This window comes from Aquila chrysaetos, chromosome 5, assembly GCF_900496995.4.
Source record: "Aquila chrysaetos chrysaetos chromosome 5, bAquChr1.4, whole genome shotgun sequence".
Classification (NCBI taxonomy): Eukaryota; Metazoa; Chordata; class Aves; order Accipitriformes; family Accipitridae; genus Aquila; species Aquila chrysaetos.
The window spans coordinates 30,684,220-30,701,486 of NC_044008.1; the positions used below are offsets into that span (position 1 = coordinate 30,684,220).

A 17,267-nucleotide genomic window follows, 5' to 3' on the forward strand; every position below is an offset into this window, starting at 1 on the left:
CTAAGTAAATCTCATGACAATGATTTTATGCGTGCACGTTCAGAACTTAGAACTGAAAAGGCTGTCTTATGTTATCCGCTGATAACATTAGAGCAAATGCTGGAATTTAGTGCTGCAGCTTATTTCTGCCCTGACTTACACTCCATGGCTTCAGTGAAGTTACATATAGTATTATAGCATGGTTCTAGTTTGTCATCCTTTTCACATTGCTGTCTTTTTTCAAAGATTAGGACTAGAAATGGTGTTCATTTAATCATCTGTATAAGGGTACTCTAAATTCTAGGCGACTCTAATTGACCAGTTCATGTTTCTTAAATTACTCTGGTAGAAGTAATTACTGGATGAATCTTGATATTGGAGATAACTATGAGAAACTCAGCACAAGTAATAGCTCCAAACTGGCAAGATTTCTCAGCAGAATCGCTCCTCGTGAAACTCGTTGCAGGTTTATATCGTGAAAAAGGTGAAAGAGTTTAAGTATGTTCACTACATGAAGTGAAATACCACTCTAGGAAGTGAAAGCCAAAGTTTAGAGCTTAATATGAAGTGGTTGTTATGCTAATTCTAATTCACGATTTTTAATGCTGTATTTTCAAGACTGTATATAAAACTGTAGTATATTCAGCCCCAGACCTCTGGAATACGCTGAACACCTGGCTGAGCAGAAATACACAGATTACAAATTAAGATGGTAATGTTTCAGGGAATTGTTCTCCTCTCCTACTAGAAAATAGTTGTTTTCTGTTATCTGAATAAATATAGCATGTTATTTTTTTAAATTTTAAAGCAGATAGGAGGGCATTTAAACAATTTTTGTTGTCCTGCTGGGTCATGGTCAAATTACCCTTCTCTTGGTAGGTAACAGCAAAGCAAATATTGCCTCGTGACTACATGGAGTTTTATTTCCTTTATAGCTGCTAGCAGTCTATCAGACTGTCTGCCTTCTCAAAATTTTCAACTCCATACCACTGGCTCAGTGACTAAACTCAAAACATGTAGCAAGACAGATTGGACAGTGCCGTTCACCTCTGGTAATATCTTAATTGCTCTCCTCCGATGCAATCCTACTAAGACATCGAAGCAGGCCCTGATGAGGGCAGTGGTGTTGTAGATCATGACCTAAGACAATGTTGGCAAAGGAGCGAGCCGCGGTACTGGGAGGATCATGGTATCATGGGATGGTCAAGTTGGAAGGGACCTCAGGAAGTTTCTAGTCCAACCTCCTGCTCAAGGCAAAGTCAGCTGTTATGTCAGACCAGCTTATGGAAGATAAAATCAAACTTTGGAGTTTCTTACTTGTTGCTATGCAGGATTTAATTAATCTTGTCCTTTGACCATCCCATTTCACATAGGTCGTGGTTGATTTTGGTCCATATGGATTCAATGCTGTACTTTGACATGCCAAGCAACATCTATTTTTAAGCAATGCCAATGCAAATTTATTTTTTATGGAATTGAACATTTTCCTCAGCCCTAAGTAGTGATTACTCTTTATTGCTTCTATTAAAATATCTACATTTCAATTAAAGATGGAGTAGATGACTTCTACAAAATTTACTCGGACTTTTTGAAAGTTTGGCTAACCTCTACATGAGAGATTAAATAGCAGTATAGCGGATTTATACCACAACTTTTATACGCTTACCATTGAGTAGCTGTAGTTAGACAGTCTCCAATCTCAACATAACTACTATCGTTTCCCTGCCATATTTGTGTCAGGCATGTGTAGTGTGTGTTTATATAAACCTTTTATCAATTTGTCTCCATTTTTTTTGTAATGTTTTCTATGTCTTTGTGCTATTGCTAGGGCTGATATAATGAGATACCAACGCAAGACGTTGTTTGAAGAGCTGATACATAAAACAAATTTAAAACAAAGTAAAGACTACAAAGACTTAATCCACATTCACTTGAGTTAAATGGAAAGATTTTTTGTTGCTTTCTGTGAACTTTTGGTAAACCTCAGAGACTGTCAGAGCAGTGATGAAGAATAACACTTGAAACCCAGAAATTTTATGGGTTTTCCAACCCTTAAAAGAGCAAAAGGTATTTCAGTTTGGAACAGAAGGCCAGGACCTGTGTTGGCATAACTCCAAGTATGCCAAGTCCAAGTACATGGCTCTATATACTTTACTTCAACTGAGATGACCAAGGACCCTGAATGTACTTGAGAATTTGGACAATGTATGGGTAATTTAACATTTCAGCAATTAAATCTTTGAAATTGCTTGTAATTTTACTTCTCTATCCTAGTTACAGTATATTGTTCAATGATACCGACTGAGGGCAATATTTAAATGCCTAAAAAAGGCACCTGGATCTGCATTGCATTGAGAAGCCTCTGAAGGCAGTGGGAGCACTGGCAATCATCAACTTTAAAATGTAAGCTTTATTAGAGGAAGTTCTTTTATGTAGGTACTGTTGAATATAAGTTGAAAAACCTCTCTCTGATTTCCACTTTCAAAATCCTTAAGACAAATACATAGTTACAAAAGAATGCGTTCTATTCTATTTGAATCAATACTTTTCCAATGAAATCACATATTTTTAACTGGTGAACCATTTAAATAATACAATCCTTTCTAGAGCAGCTTCTAAATGTAATTGTGAACAGCATTAGGATTGGGTATAAAAGTTAGAAATTATACCAAACAATAGGAAGACAGGAATAAGTACTATAACTTCTGTCATTAAAATGGATCAACAAAGAATCTAGCACTACTGTAATTAACACTGAAAATGTCCTTAATGTCCTTTAATGTAGATGATAAAGTTTGCCTGTTTCTTTCAAATATCTTTTAAAAAAAATTAATAGAAAATAATATATTCTCTCCACAACATCAGTGACATCTGGGCTTGTAGCTTGAGAGCACAGGTCAAAATATGTAAATGTAATAATTCTAGGTTTTGGGGGGTTTGTTTTGGGTTTTTTTTCCCCATTTCCTTTTTATTCCCTAGTGTGACAGTAATGATCATGAACAGAAGAGATTATTGAGACATGCTAACTATAGGTGAATGGAGCATTCTTTAAGCAAACTCCAGTGTTAGACATCTTTTTGATAGTCTAGAGAGGATGGATTTATGCAGCAAACGTGAAGACCTGAGTATCAGAGGATCACAGTATATTCTTTTTTTTTCCAAGAGATATAACTCATTAATGGACAAGAGAAAGGTACATGGGTCTAGACTAGAACTGGAGCAAATAAGACACAAATCATGAACAGTTTTGCAATAAATTGTAAGTTGCAAGTTAACTGTTACGACTGAAGAGTAAAAAGCCAGAGTTTTATGGTTAAGTCCCTCCTCTGAATGTTTGGGAGAATTGAGTTAAACTCTTACTGCTACTAATGACAGGAATAGGAATATATCTTTGATGTCCATGCTGTTTGGACAAAACTTTTTACTTTCCTCATTAATTTGTCAAGTAGCCATAGAAATACAAAATAGATTTAGTTTGGGGTTTTGGGGTTTTTTTTTTGTTGTTTTTTTTACTAAGTAAATTAATTATGGCAACTCTTAAAATACGCATAATCCTATTCCATTTACTCACAGGTGATAAAATGGCAATGTAAACACTGATGTTCTTCACAAATATGTTTACTACAGACAAGTGAAATATAAATAGGAGGAAAAAATTACAGTGAGGACCATGTTGTTTCCATTTTGAAGCATCATTTTAATGTCTATGAGTTATATTTCAAAGTAAGGTGCATATTAAATATTGAAGAGGTTTGCTTCTACTCATCAAGACTGATGATATGCTATTCAATGTTTCTGAATGTTACTGTTTCCTCACACGGGCAAACCAGAATGCACAATAGTTGCCAAATGTTCGGTATGATTCTGCTTAATTAAACTCCATTTGACCAGGAGTTGAAAACTAGGTTTGTTTCCACTTTCTCTCAGAGTGTAGTACTTGAAAAACTACCTAACCAACTTGTCTAGGCAATACGGACTGTGATTTCAAGTTTTTTTTGTAACTGGCTAGGTAGATTTGCTTTTATTGGAAATCTTGTTTTTCAGAAAGTTTTGGGTCTCCATCTAGATATTTTAAAGATGCTGTACCATAACATGTATAATAATTAGGCTTATTCTAAACAAGAAGAAAAGTTCTCAAGGAGTTATTTTTGTCTTTTACATTGTGGCATGAGTGGAAATGAAGCAACAAGATGAATTTTGTATTTCTAGATGGAAAAGTGCTGAAAACACCAAAAAACAAAGAGAAAAAGTATTTACAAATCCCTTCTGCATCTGTTGACATCAATGGGAATTTGGCCATTTACCACAAATGGAAGTAAAACTGCGCTCAAAGATGGCAATTCTAAGGACCATCTGTGAAAGGTTTCTGGATTGTTCTATCTAGTATGGAAATTTTAATGGTAATAGTTTCATTTGTTTGTTTTTAGCTGATAGTTGTCTTATAATTGCTTTTACACAGAACTCTCTTAAAACAATGTTAACGGGAAAGTGGAAACATAATTAGAAAAAAAATCAAGAAGGGATAAAAGATAACAATTTCAGTTGAGGCTCCCACAATGGTTTTGTTCCAGTCTGGTTTTACTGAGGTATTTGAACACATCAGAAATCACCAACAATACACAGTATCACCAGCTTTAGAGGTACAAGAGAGGGCAATTTATGCTTAGTATCTGTGGCTAATGAGCCAAAATTATAGATATTGTGTGCATTGTAGTTAGATTTTCTTTGATTTATATCTTAAAGTTGTTTTGATATACCTTTTGCACCTTTTTTTTTTTTTTTTTTTTTGTGGTTAGCAGTAACAGAATGTGTGTTATAAAATGAAAGTGTTCCTGTTACAGAATGAAAACTGATAATTGATTTTTATTACACTTTAAAGGCATGGAAGCATCTGTACCAGTGTGAACGCAAATGCATTGGCTCTCCTGACTGCTGCTGAAATAGAGCAGTGGTGAGGATATGGTCCAACTATACTAGGACTTATTCTGAGCCATGGGTTCTTGATAGCAAGTTCAGGTGTGAAAATGTACTATTTTACAGATAACACTACTGAAATGTAGAGGCAGGTTCATCGTATTAAAATTACTCTATGCACTAATACCTAAGGGAATTGCTTCCTATCGGAGTGAGGATAGGGTTTGTATGATGTGTGTGCAAATATGGATCTATGGAAGTGAAAAAAGCAGGACTATTGCTGTGCAGTTCCACAGTTTGACTGGCTGTTCTTTCTGCTCAGGAAAGAGAGAATTCAGCAGCTCAGCTGCTGCTCTTGGAGAGCAGAGTACTTTTCCTTATGTGTTTTTGGAGTTTGGAGTTTAGAGTCTAACCCTAGAGTAACATGCCGAATATCCCTTTTGTCTCCTACTGCACAATAAAAATGAAATGACCGAAAATGTGTTTGTCTGACACAATATTGATGACTGGATAATCTATATCAAAGCAACATTGAGAAGAATATGTTACCTGAATTATACGTGCTGGGTGAAATTGCTATTCAGACAAACATTTCCAGCTTTACAGATCATTATATTTGCAATTACCTCATTTTGTCTTCTCTCACCTCATAAAGATACCTCTATAAACTGGTATAATGGTCATTAATCATTCCGTTTCTCTGAAGTGCTGTAGAGTTTTAGACTTGTATTCGGGCTTACCAGCAAGTAACTGACCAAACAAATTTAGATGAAGTAAGGAGTGAAATTATTGTATTCTGGCAGTGTCATGAAATAGCTGCTGCACAGTCTCAGCTGTCTTTTTTTGAAAGTTAACATGGTGCATCTTGTGTAAAAAAAAAATATATACTCAAAAAGGTGTAATACACTGAATACATCTAGGATAAACTTGTAGTGTTATGCTTAGACAATAACCTAAGTAACTGTTTTGTTATAAACTGGTATTAAATGGGAGTTGTGCAGATAATGTCCCTGAAGCTAGAGTGGTAATGAAGCACCGCTTGACTGTAATTTTATTTTTTATACCAAAAGGCTTTTTTTATTTGTTTAGAATTCGGCAAGAGAAAATACAGTACTTCATAAATTCATTGTGTTGTGTCTGAAACGTACTTTTGCAGTGGAGAGGGAGGAAGAATGTTGAAAGCACTGCCCGATTTCTGTACAGGACACATGAAAAAGAGCAGTTTCATATTGTGCGGTGGGTTTGGAGCTGTTGTTACAGAGGGAAGAGGTTTTTCTGGAAGGCTCAGCCGTGGCCGGAGCGGGCTCTCCTGCCTCTCTGCTCCTTCAACAAGGAGCCAGCTGGTATGGGGAACTCAGCAGGTAATTCTGCACTTTGGTGGAAACGCTGTGAATTCACTCACTGTTAAGTGTCATCTGCAAAAATTGCTGATGCTTGACGTGACCTCTAGAGAAAGCAGCTTTCCAGAGGGGAGAGGAAGTTCAGGGACTTGAGAGAACTTGGCAACAGGAAAGAGCTTGGGGTGAAGAAACGAATGTCTCTAGTCCTTCGATTTACGGCTACTGTGACACTTGCTAAAATCTTTGAGAAAAGTCTCTGGTTCCGCATAAAAATTATTCCTGTCAAGATGAACAATTTTATTAGGACTTTAGGTCCAGAATAAATCACATAAATATGATATAAATAGCGACACGTATATATCTCCATTTTCAGCAGAGATGTGCCCCTATTGTAAAGCAGACGTAGGAGACATTTGTGTTTAACTTGTTCCCTGAATAAGGAGAAACATTTGCACTTATTTAAGTGCCTCCCAAGTCAGGGATATATTTCTTGGCTGTCTCGAATAAGGATGACTTTTTGGTTTAGCACCATGATGACAAAGCTAACCAACCTGATTGTCAGCCGTGGTTTCCTCTAACCTCCCAAGACCACGCCAGAAGAGCCCTAGTAATATCTGACCATCACATTGCCTCTGTAAAGACTACTGGGAGAGTCATCTTCTCTCATCCAGGATGAGGGCTATTCTATGGTGATATTAAAAATGTCTCAGTGCACAACTTTGCTCTTCATTGTGTGTTCTAATACCTGAAGTTTTTTCTGGTTTATTATTCTGTAATTTATTTAACAGGTAATTTCTGAAATTATCTGATCCCTAGACAGAGAATTGTATACAAAAATCTTTTTTTTTTTTTTTTCCATACTCATAGCTGGATGTCCAGGGAATTTTTGGTACAGCTAAACTTAAGACTTTTACCTTTCTTAAACCATGTTTTAGAGATTGACTGTGGCAGAGTGGTTGTTATTTGCATGACAAGAAGCCTCTAGTAAAAGATTCTTGGGGTAATACTAATAATCAGTAGATATTTGAAAAAATATTCCCTGTAGCATCTATTCAGCTTTGCAGTGTTTACCTCTAAATACAGATGCTTATGCAGGAAAGGAAACTGCTAAATTCTTTCTTTTGTGCCACTGTTGTCAAAAATAATTTCCCAGTTTGACTGAGATTGTGGGAGTTGAGAGTAGAAAAGAAGCAAAAATTCTTTTCTGCTCTAATTCAGAGGTCAGTAGAGTTAAGATACCATTAAATGTGGGGCATGTATTTTAATGAATTCCAAAAATACAGCAGCTGAATAGAAATAATGGGAATATAGAGATCTTATTTCTTATTTCCTTTGAATTAGAGCGTTACTGCTTGTGGGGCCAAGCGGTTACAGCGAATAGGCAACCTGCAAGAGAGTGAGTTTTATTGAGAGAAATCTTTTGTGAAGAAGAAATATTTCTAAATGAAGGATAATTGTTTCAAGGATACGCTGTATAAACTTGTGTTTATGAAATTAAACTTTCCCTTCATTTTAACATCTTTGCATTTATTTGTGCTTCACAGAAAACCAGTAAGCAGGTTTGGGAGTGCTAGGGGTGAAAGCATATCTGTAGCTTGTTCTTCCAAGCAGTTTGTAAATTAATGCTGAAAAAATCATAAAATAGAAGTAGATGAGCATGATAAATAGAATCCTATTTATCAAATTCTATTTCCTTTGGCTCATATGATTAGAACATATCTTTAAATATTGAGAGAAGAAAACATGCACATGTTGACTATCTTTTTTTATTTCTTTGCTATTCTTTTTATTATGGTTGATTTCTTATACAGAACCATCTTCCATGTATAAAGAATAAGAAATCCTGTTGGGAGAGAGTAATTGGATCAGGCAAAATTGTGAAAGTAGTTTGTATTTTGCCCTCATGGAAATGCTCTTTCTGACCAGGTGGCACACTCAGCTACTCCACAAAGAACCCAAAGTGGAATAATCTTATTGACATCCATATTGGCTATTTCTTTGGTGCAGATGAGTATAGTTCCATGCGCTGTTTTAATAAAGCTTTATCGGTTCAGGTCAGCCAAGGATATGAATTTGTTATGGAAATATTGATGACATCATTTATAGATTTTGTGTGTAACACTGAAGGTCGTACTGTTTGTTTAAATGAAGTTTTTGGCATCAAGGATATTAAGGAAAGTTCTTTATGAACAACGGCATTTCACAATAACGGCATTTAGCAGTTTGTGGACTGGTCAGTTGAATAAGTAAAAGGCACAGTAATTTGTTTTTACAGTTACATTAGGGTTGTAATGAGAAGTATTGATTTTTCTCTTAATACTAATGTGTTTAATGACCTTTCTAATGACATCCGTCACTACTGTTTCTTCTCAAATTCTACTGGCATTTTCCCTTCAGTAAAGTAAAGGATTTTAATTGCTTGTTGTATTGTTAGAATGAGAAGTAATATTCTTTTTGAAGTAGTGTGGGGGCTTGAAGACTTATTCTGGTAAAAAAAAATTAAAAAAAAAAAAAATTAGAGGCTGTCTGAGTTTTGGTCTTCAGAAAAATTTTAGAAGCTGCCTGCTTTTTGGTCTTCAGAAAGTAGTTCCTTGAGCTCTATGTGTGAAATTAGTTTTTCATTGTCAGGTTTTGCCATTTGATGTCAAGTAGAGTTTGTGGAATTTGAAGTGGAAGTGTTTACTAAGATAGTTTCTGACAATGTCTGTCTCGAGTTTTGTTTTCCTTCAGCTTGTAATGAAGGAAGGATATATGAATTAACTAAAACATTGATGTACCATAATGCACTAAAAACATACACCTGTAGTTCAAAAAAGGTTTAATTGTTTCTCTGTGGTGACTTTTCTTTCAGAAGTAAGGTAGAGCTTGTCTTGAAAAACTCTTTGTTTTCTACCTCTTACCTTCTGCTATTGCTTTAGATGCTCTAAAATTTGGCTGTTAAACACCAGCCATTTAAAGTTAGAGTGGTCGTCACCAAGCAGCAAAGCTTTTGGTTTGCTTGTAGAATCGTTATTAATATAATAAAGATTAGGAGTATGAGTCAAAGAAAGTGGCTCCAACACTGCTAAATGGTTTGCTCTCACTTGCAAACACTTAATTTTGTCCTCTGGTGTCAAGGGACGAGTGATCACAAGTGATTTGCAGGATGTGAGTGTTTTCATAAGCTGCCCATTCTTGATCAGTTAACAAAGATTATACACGGTATTTTTGATCTGCATTACAGGTAGCAACTTTGCCTAGTTGATCTGGTCTAATTCTGGTGCAAAAGAGAAATACTCACCTACTTCTGGGTACTCCAAGCAGGCACGCTGTGATGTCATGCTCAGATCTACCACCCTGAAAGGCGGTACTTCAGGGTTGCCATAACAACATCACCCAGTCATTGTCTGACACTACAACATTATTGCAGGAGCTTTGAGGGAGTATAAACCAAAATACAGTCACCATACATTTTGACTGCTTTGCTGCTTAAGAATGTCTATGCTGTGTACTGAGACAGTGCAGCTACAGCGTATTTTCCCTGTACATGTATGATTGGAACGACCACATTTTTCTGCAACTCTTTGACGTATCTATGTAATATTTTAAAGTAGCGCATTAGAGTATATGTGGCAAACCCCAATATGCATTAGTGTAAAGTTACTCATATTTGCTTAATTTTTACATTAAAAATGAGTAAGGATAAAGATTCAGAAAAGCTGAGCAGGTACCGTGGTATATAGAAAAAGTTTCATCTGAGTACTCCTTTGCATATAGCATGAAGAGATCAGAATCAGGTTTTCTCTCCTTACTGTATAGCACATTCTGTAAAAATCCAAACCAGTAGCCTGAAATTCTTGTTTTAACAACTAAAATACACGTGCAATGTGAGTGAAAACAGGATATTTAATTAACTGGACCAGAGATCGTGGTTCACATAATAAAATAAGCCAGCTTGCTTTAAACAGATTTCATAGACCATCTGAAATAGAGGAAGCAAGCTTGCCAATAGCAGGAGCTAATGCTTCAATACCTTTCATTTTGTACTCTGAAAAGGAAACCTCTTCTTAAGCTCATTCATTTTCCAGAGGGAATATCGAATGCTGTGGCATATTGTCAGAGCTGCTTTATTGTCACCATTTACAAAGGTCACCTGAATTAATTGACTTCTTACCATACATATTGTTAAGCTACCCGTTTCCTGACATTTATGGAAAGGCGGCAGGCTTACAGCCATTGGCTATCTGTTGATGGTTGTTCCACAACGTTTGTTTCTCAAAACACAGTAACTCTAAAATTGCAAGCAAATAATTGCATTGCTGCAAAGGAACAGATTCCTTATGATGTTCTCCAAGGTGTACTGGAGTGAGGGGGTGGGGGGAGAAAAGGGGGTGATCTAAATACTGAGCTGTTTTTAATACAGAAATAGTACTCTAAAAAGCAAACAAAAACATGCAGGAAGATGCAGGTTGGATTTTTTCACTTTGAGGTGTGCATTAGATAGCTAACCTGTCTTTTCATGGTGTAAAGTAAAATCTCTCTCTGGCTTTCACTGATGCATGAATCAGAGATCCATGCTGATGGACTTTACTGAATGTGTTTTCATCTGAAGGGATACTGAGGTACTCTTATACTGCGTGAAAGAAATGACATACACATGCATAACCACATTAGGCAACGGTAGTGCTAGCGTGGAATTGTATGTTGATTAAATTGGTTAAATAGAAAATTACTGTCTTTTTTCTAGCCCCCTGCATTGACTGTCCCCTCCATCCCCCTGTGTTGGGTTCTTCCCTTTCTGAACAGCAGTGCTGGGCAAAAACTCCAGCTAGACATGTGAAAACAAAGACATGGAAAGCAAAGACAAACAGTTCTGAGCCTTCCTGTACTAAAACAGGCAAAGCTTTTACAGTGATGGATTGGAACAGTCTCCTTACATGAAAATATACTTTAGAGGCACCCTGCTGTGATCCTGTTAATTACCAAAGAAGATTAGAACTCTTCTGCTTAACGCGATCCTTTTTACCTAACGCGTCCGTTCCAGCTGCATCAGTAATCAGACATTCACACTGTCCCTTCTGACTGGAAAGGGGATGTTTTTAAGCGAAGTCATTTGCCACAATCCTTAAGATGTAGCCTGGCAGAAATTCAATAACTGTTTGCGATATGCTCATTCAGCCTCGCTGCTCAGTGGTTTTTAGGTCCTGACATAAACAGCATTTCCCTTAATCCTAGCACTGGAGAGAAGAAAGGAGACTGTCCTGTATCTTGTTTTATTGGTTTCAAAACACAGAGCAACTGTGTAATTTGATTTTGCATCTGAAACGTCGGGGGAAACGTTCTCCCTTTCTAATTTTTTACCCTTTGATGTTCTTCCAAGCTAGCAAATGCACGAATCTGATACTCTTGCAAGCATATTTAGATTATCTCTGGCACAAAAAGCAAATTGCATTTGCATTTCCGTTCAGAAAGTAAAATGTGAAAATATGCTAATAAAATAACTTTACGAAGAGAGGGAAGGGGGAAGAGTTTACATGTTAAGATAGAAGTCAGGATAAAATTGAAATAGAGAGGAACTTACCCTATAATAAGAGTAGTTTCAGAGCTGGAGGAGTTCTTGCATCTCGGTAATTTTGATTCCTTAGTTCAGGTAGCCACATACTTGTATTAAAGCCAGAGTCTGAAGAGCCGTGCATAGATGTGTGCGTGCGTGCGAGTCGGTGCGCGCGCGCGTGTCTAACGGTATATAATGCAAAGATGTATCTATTGATATCCTACAACACGAGAGACTCTCTGTGCTGCCAGCTGAGATCTCTTACGTTTGCCAGAGCGCTGTTGCTGCCTGGCTGGCTGAGGCTCGCAATCCGGTGGGAAGAGAGGAGAAGGGGGGGGGGGGGGGGGGGGGGGGGGGGGGGGTTGGGTTTGTTGTGTGGTTGGATTCGGGGGGGGTGGAGAGAGAGAGATGCTCGCTAGCTCTTCTCCTTTCTCCTGGTTTCCATGGTGGTTAGCGGTGCATCGTTCACCCGCTCGGTTGTCACACTGACATGGTGCTGCCTGCTCAGCGGTCATTAATAACTGAGCCCCTCGCGCTCCCCAGAGAGGAGCCGGCGGTTCGGCGTGCCCAGATGCCGCGGAGCCTGGTTGGCCGTGGGAAGCTGTCTGTTACGTGACACTGCTGCTTCGGGTACGGACACACGAAACGAGCCTTTGCGCGCTTCCAGAGAGCTCTTCCGATTTGTGGGAGTTACAGGGCATGCTTTGTGTTTGTGCGGAACGGCTCGGGAGGTTTAAAGCCCCTTTTTTTTAAATTTTTTTTTTTTTTTTTAAGGGTATATAAGGATCTTTTCTGTGCTCAGAACAACTGATTAGAGATCACTGAAGTTCTGCAAAGGCTGCTGTAGTTCAGAGGATACTGCATGTTGAAACCATTCAGGAAAAATGTGTCATCCCCCCCCCCCCCCCAGTTTTGGTGCTCTTTTTTTTTTTTTTTTTTAAGCTTAAGTAAAGGATTTTTCATACTCCTCCTTTTCCAAATTTTATCAAATATTAAATTTTATTGCGTACGTTTATCAGTAGAAAATAAGAGCAATAATACATCTTCCTGAGAAATAAAAATTCGGAATAAACTGAGCAAGGGGGTGGTTAAATAAAGTCGGTTTCTTTCAATCTCTGTCTACTTGACTCTCTCTTTTATGGTCATCTAATTGTATAAACAATAGGCTGCACAGGTTTTTCCTTCCCTTCCTTCCTTCCTTCTTTTCCTTCTCCCTTCTTCCTTTGTGTCATACTCTTTGGTGAAGAATTTATTTTTCCTATTTATTCTGTACCTATGAACAAAAGACATACAAACTATGAAGGTTTTAAAAACTGTAAAATAAGTTATGATTTTTTTTTTTTGTCAATTTAAGGGAAGTATACTCTGAAATACATCATCCCTTCTCCCATATATATAAAACAATAAATGAGATGGATGTTGTCAGGAGAAGGTTTTTTATCATACATACTGTTTTTTATAAAGGAAATTACGTTGTAATAGAAGATGAACAATAGTGAAATACAGAGTTGGTTATCAACAGGTCAGACGGAAGGAAACGTTGGCTATCTTGCATGAATTCAGTAGTACAGCCCTGAGTGAGGCAGGCCACCCTCTAGTGGATTGAAGGGAGATGTGGTTCTCATTTCACACTCTTCTGCCTTGAAGAAAGGCTCACCGTCCTGTCTAATAATAGTATGAAAAATTTCTGAAGATTAGCAAACAATGCAAATTAATGTACTTTTTGCAACAGCAATAGCACTAGAATTCCATTATAAAATGGTTACTATTTTATGAATACTATATATCATTTTGATTCACTTTGAGTCTGAGATCGTGGACTGCATTATTTTTGTTTTTATTCTGTAAGAAAACGATTTTACACTTCATAAAATCACTTATTATGAAAAGTGAATTAAAGTAATGCCAACTTCTTGAATAAATTTCAGTTTGTTATAATTGGTTAAGACAAATTTTGCAAAACCAGTCCTGTTTAACTCACTGGTACTTACATTGCTGTGGCTGTAATAAAGCAGGTTTTTTTCTTTCTGCCTCAAGTTTTTGAATACTGCATTTAAACTAAGTAAGGGATCAACTTTTTAAATTTTTTAAAGACGTCTGCTGTTCAGTTTTCATACAGCTGAGTAGGACTGTCTCATATATGAAATAAAGGCATTTAAGTGACAGGCTGCAAATTCGTGAGATACTCTAGGGTGGGAGGAAGGCCACGTGGCCCTTCCATTTTCTCCCATTCTCTTATTACGGGCATTACATTTTTTTCTAGTGTGAGTTAAAGAGGTGTAACAAAAGCAGTTGCGGCCGACACATCTTTAGTTACCTTTCAGGTCTTCTTGCCTGGGGTTGGGACAGGGAACACCTCAAGCCAGAAAGATGTCACATCACCCTTCTGTAGCCTCAGGGCTCATTGGTGAAACCTTGTCTCTCCTTTGCCCCCACGAGGTGGCTCAGGGAGCCTCTGATAGTACTTAATGTTCGCCACCATGACCTGCAGATACAAACCATTGTAAACTTCCCAAAGGGAACCTATGAGCCTTCCCTGCCGCACAGCATCACGGCCCGTGTCTGATGGGACAACGCTCAGGACGTGTTGAGGAAGCACAACCCAAAGTCAGAAAAGTAAGACTTCTTGCCATGCTAGCCCCCACGGGAAAAATGGAGATCCTTCCTGATCTCTGCTGTGTGGTTACTCACACCTATCACAAAGAGAAGAGATAAACCTGTGCTACAGGGGTGGGACGGTGGGTGGAGTAACAGAGAAGAAAACTTCAAAAAGTTTGGGCAAAATTAAATATAGGAAAACGTTCTGTTAAAACCAACTAAATACTGCTTTTTTGCTTATCTTAACCAATGGAGAAACAGAAGATCTGGAGAAAATGGAATAGGTAGGGACTACCATGGCCCTCCATGAAAGCTTTCTTGGGTTTTAACCTCAACCTCACGTGCTCACTGTCATTCATTCAAAATCTGGCTTTCTAGTTAACATGAGAATCATGCAAAAACATATTCAACGATTTGACATGTGAAATTAAGACTATAGAAGTGCTTCATTTTGGTTGATTGGTATGGACTGTGTAATTAGAGGGCTAAATAATTAAATCAGCTAAAGTATACTTGCATAAAGAAAGTGAGTTCTTGTGATAGACTATATATGCAATTAAAGTACATCCTTGATAGGCATACATTTACATATTAGTTAAAATGTTATTATATCATAATAAAGTTCTGTTTCATAAAAAAGTGAAATAATTGAATTTTTTAATTTAGCTAATGCTAAAGAATAAGTTTTTTTTCAAACTCTCTGCAGGAGAAAAATATCTTTTACAACCAATACAATTATGATGACTAAGGTTCATTAAGTTATTTTCTTGCTGATTTCACTATGATGCTTGGTGGTTTTAAAATAGCAATGTAATCTATTTCACCAGAATTATATATATATAGCTTATTAGGTTACAGGATAGAAAAAAAAATAATCTTAGACTGATAAGAGAGATGATGAAAGTAATGTAGGCTAACTCCAGGTATTTATTTAGCATGCATTTTATCTGATTACTGAGCGCATATGAAAATAAACTAAGTAATTATTTGTTTGTAATGGACAATTAATATGAAGCATAAAAACCTTAGCTATTAAAATACAGTGGTTCTGTGTCTGCAGTTTTCTCAAAAGTGGAAGAGGATTTAAAAACTTTTTCCTTTTTTCATTACATAGAAAGAGGAGCATCCTTGGGCTTTAATATCCTGTAGGCTTGTTGTGGTTCAGGGAATTAACAGTGACCACTTCTAGTATTTTTAGGCTCTGAGGACAAAGATGTGTTTACAATGCAGCAAGTATAGTTAAAAACTGAAATAAATACTATGCAGTTAAAGTAAAAAAACCACAAGTATTTGATTTAAATTCTAAGGTGACACACTTTATATCAGAAATTAGCAATTAAAAAAATTCTTTTTAAGTGTGTATCCATACAGGTTATGTCCAAGTGTAAAAGAGCTGACGCTTTTTGAATATCTTTATTGCTTACAACTACATGTGCCCCTGTCTTGGTTTCTGAGGCACCATAACTACAAGGAAGAGGGCTGAGTGGCGGCTCTTCACACTCTCTTCTTGTAGCCCTTAGAGTAAAAAAGAGAGGAGCTGGTGTTTGACAGATTAATTCTCACCAGTTCTGCAAAGCATACCCTTAGTGTATCTTCCATGTGAGGTGTGGGGAGGTATTCCTTTCTGAGTGAAGGTCTAGAATTGCTCAGCTTCAAAGAAATGTGTCTTGTGGCATCATCAGTTAACTTATTAACTGACTTATTAATTATAGGAAGTTGCGTGATTTGCCTGGGAGGGAGAAAAAAGTGCCACCACTTCATGTAACCCCCTTCTGCCAGCATTTTCAGTGCAGTGTCGTCAACCTGACACAGCCATGTGCATTTTTAGATATTACGGCCGCTAACTATTGACATTTTCCTAAGGGCTATGCTTCCATACAGACAAGGAGTAACTTTTATTAATGTGTATCCCTCTGAAACGGAATTATTTTTTCAATGATAAGCAAAAGCAACATTTCTAGCTCTAGTTCTTTGTCTGTTTTGAAGCTGAAAGGCTTGTTGCCAACAATGAGTTCAGGTTTCTAAATACAGTTGTACTTCATAGTGGAAAGGGTTATGCTCAAATTACTTAATCTGCTACCAACTTTCTTTTATCAGACCTCAGAGTTAGTGTTGATAGGATAGAGGTAAAGCAGATGGAAACAAATCTAGGCCATGAACCTGTAAAGAATTTCACATAAGGAAAAGTTCACATCTACACAAAGCACCAGTTACTTCATTAAAAGCTATGTAGGTAGTAGGTGCTATATGACTTCGCAAAATCTGGAGCCGGGTAGTTAGAAGAGCCATATAGTACAGGCAAATTCAGTCACGTGTGATGGGGATGAATGAAAGCAGTGGTGATGAGCTGATGCTTATCTTGGTGATCAAGGGGATTTTGCATATTCCAGCAAATTCGTCTATTCATGTAGCAACTGTGTTCTAGGAAACAGAAAGGACAAGGTCCCAGGCAAGAGCTATAGTCGCTTTCCTCATTATAGGTCCCAGAGCTAGAGTCAGCATTCCTCAGGAACGGCCTGAGGTCTGAAAAATCTTAACAAGTTTTATACCTATTGGGTCCAACTCAGAGTGGTATCTTCTAATTTTCAGCCCTGGCTCTATTTTAATAGGCAAGAATCTCTGGCATACCAGCATCTGCTGAAGGCTGGAAGTGAGTCACGCATAGCAACCACAACCTCGCTATGCCACGTGGGAATCTTGATGAAGACGGAGTAGTGAAATGCAGCTAGAGAATCCTTATGTGCAGCTGGATTAGGTAGATGAAATGCGGGAACTGTAAAGAGGTTTTCAAGCTCAGTGTATGTATTCCATTTTAAACCTGAGTTCATCTCAGTATGTCTATGTCTTACTTGTGGTGACATCTCAGGTTTTGTAACCTATAGTAATTGGTTATCGTTTATCGG

The 17,267-nt window shown here is 37.4% G+C and overlaps 2 protein-coding genes across 6 annotated transcripts in view; one reads left to right on the top strand and one right to left on the bottom strand.

Annotated features, from left to right (window-relative positions):
• Positions 1 to 12,112, bottom strand: part of LRRN3 (leucine rich repeat neuronal 3) — a 36,418-nt gene extending 24,306 nt beyond the window's left edge. Inside the window, exon 1 of the mRNA XM_030015018.2 lies at positions 11,794 to 12,112. The gene's annotated coding sequence lies outside the window, so the exon portion shown is untranslated. The remainder of the gene's footprint in view (positions 1 to 11,793) is intronic.
• IMMP2L (inner mitochondrial membrane peptidase subunit 2) overlaps positions 1 to 17,267 on the top strand; it is a 476,942-nt gene that overhangs the window by 230,010 nt on the left and 229,665 nt on the right. The gene's annotated exons all lie outside the window — the stretch shown is intronic.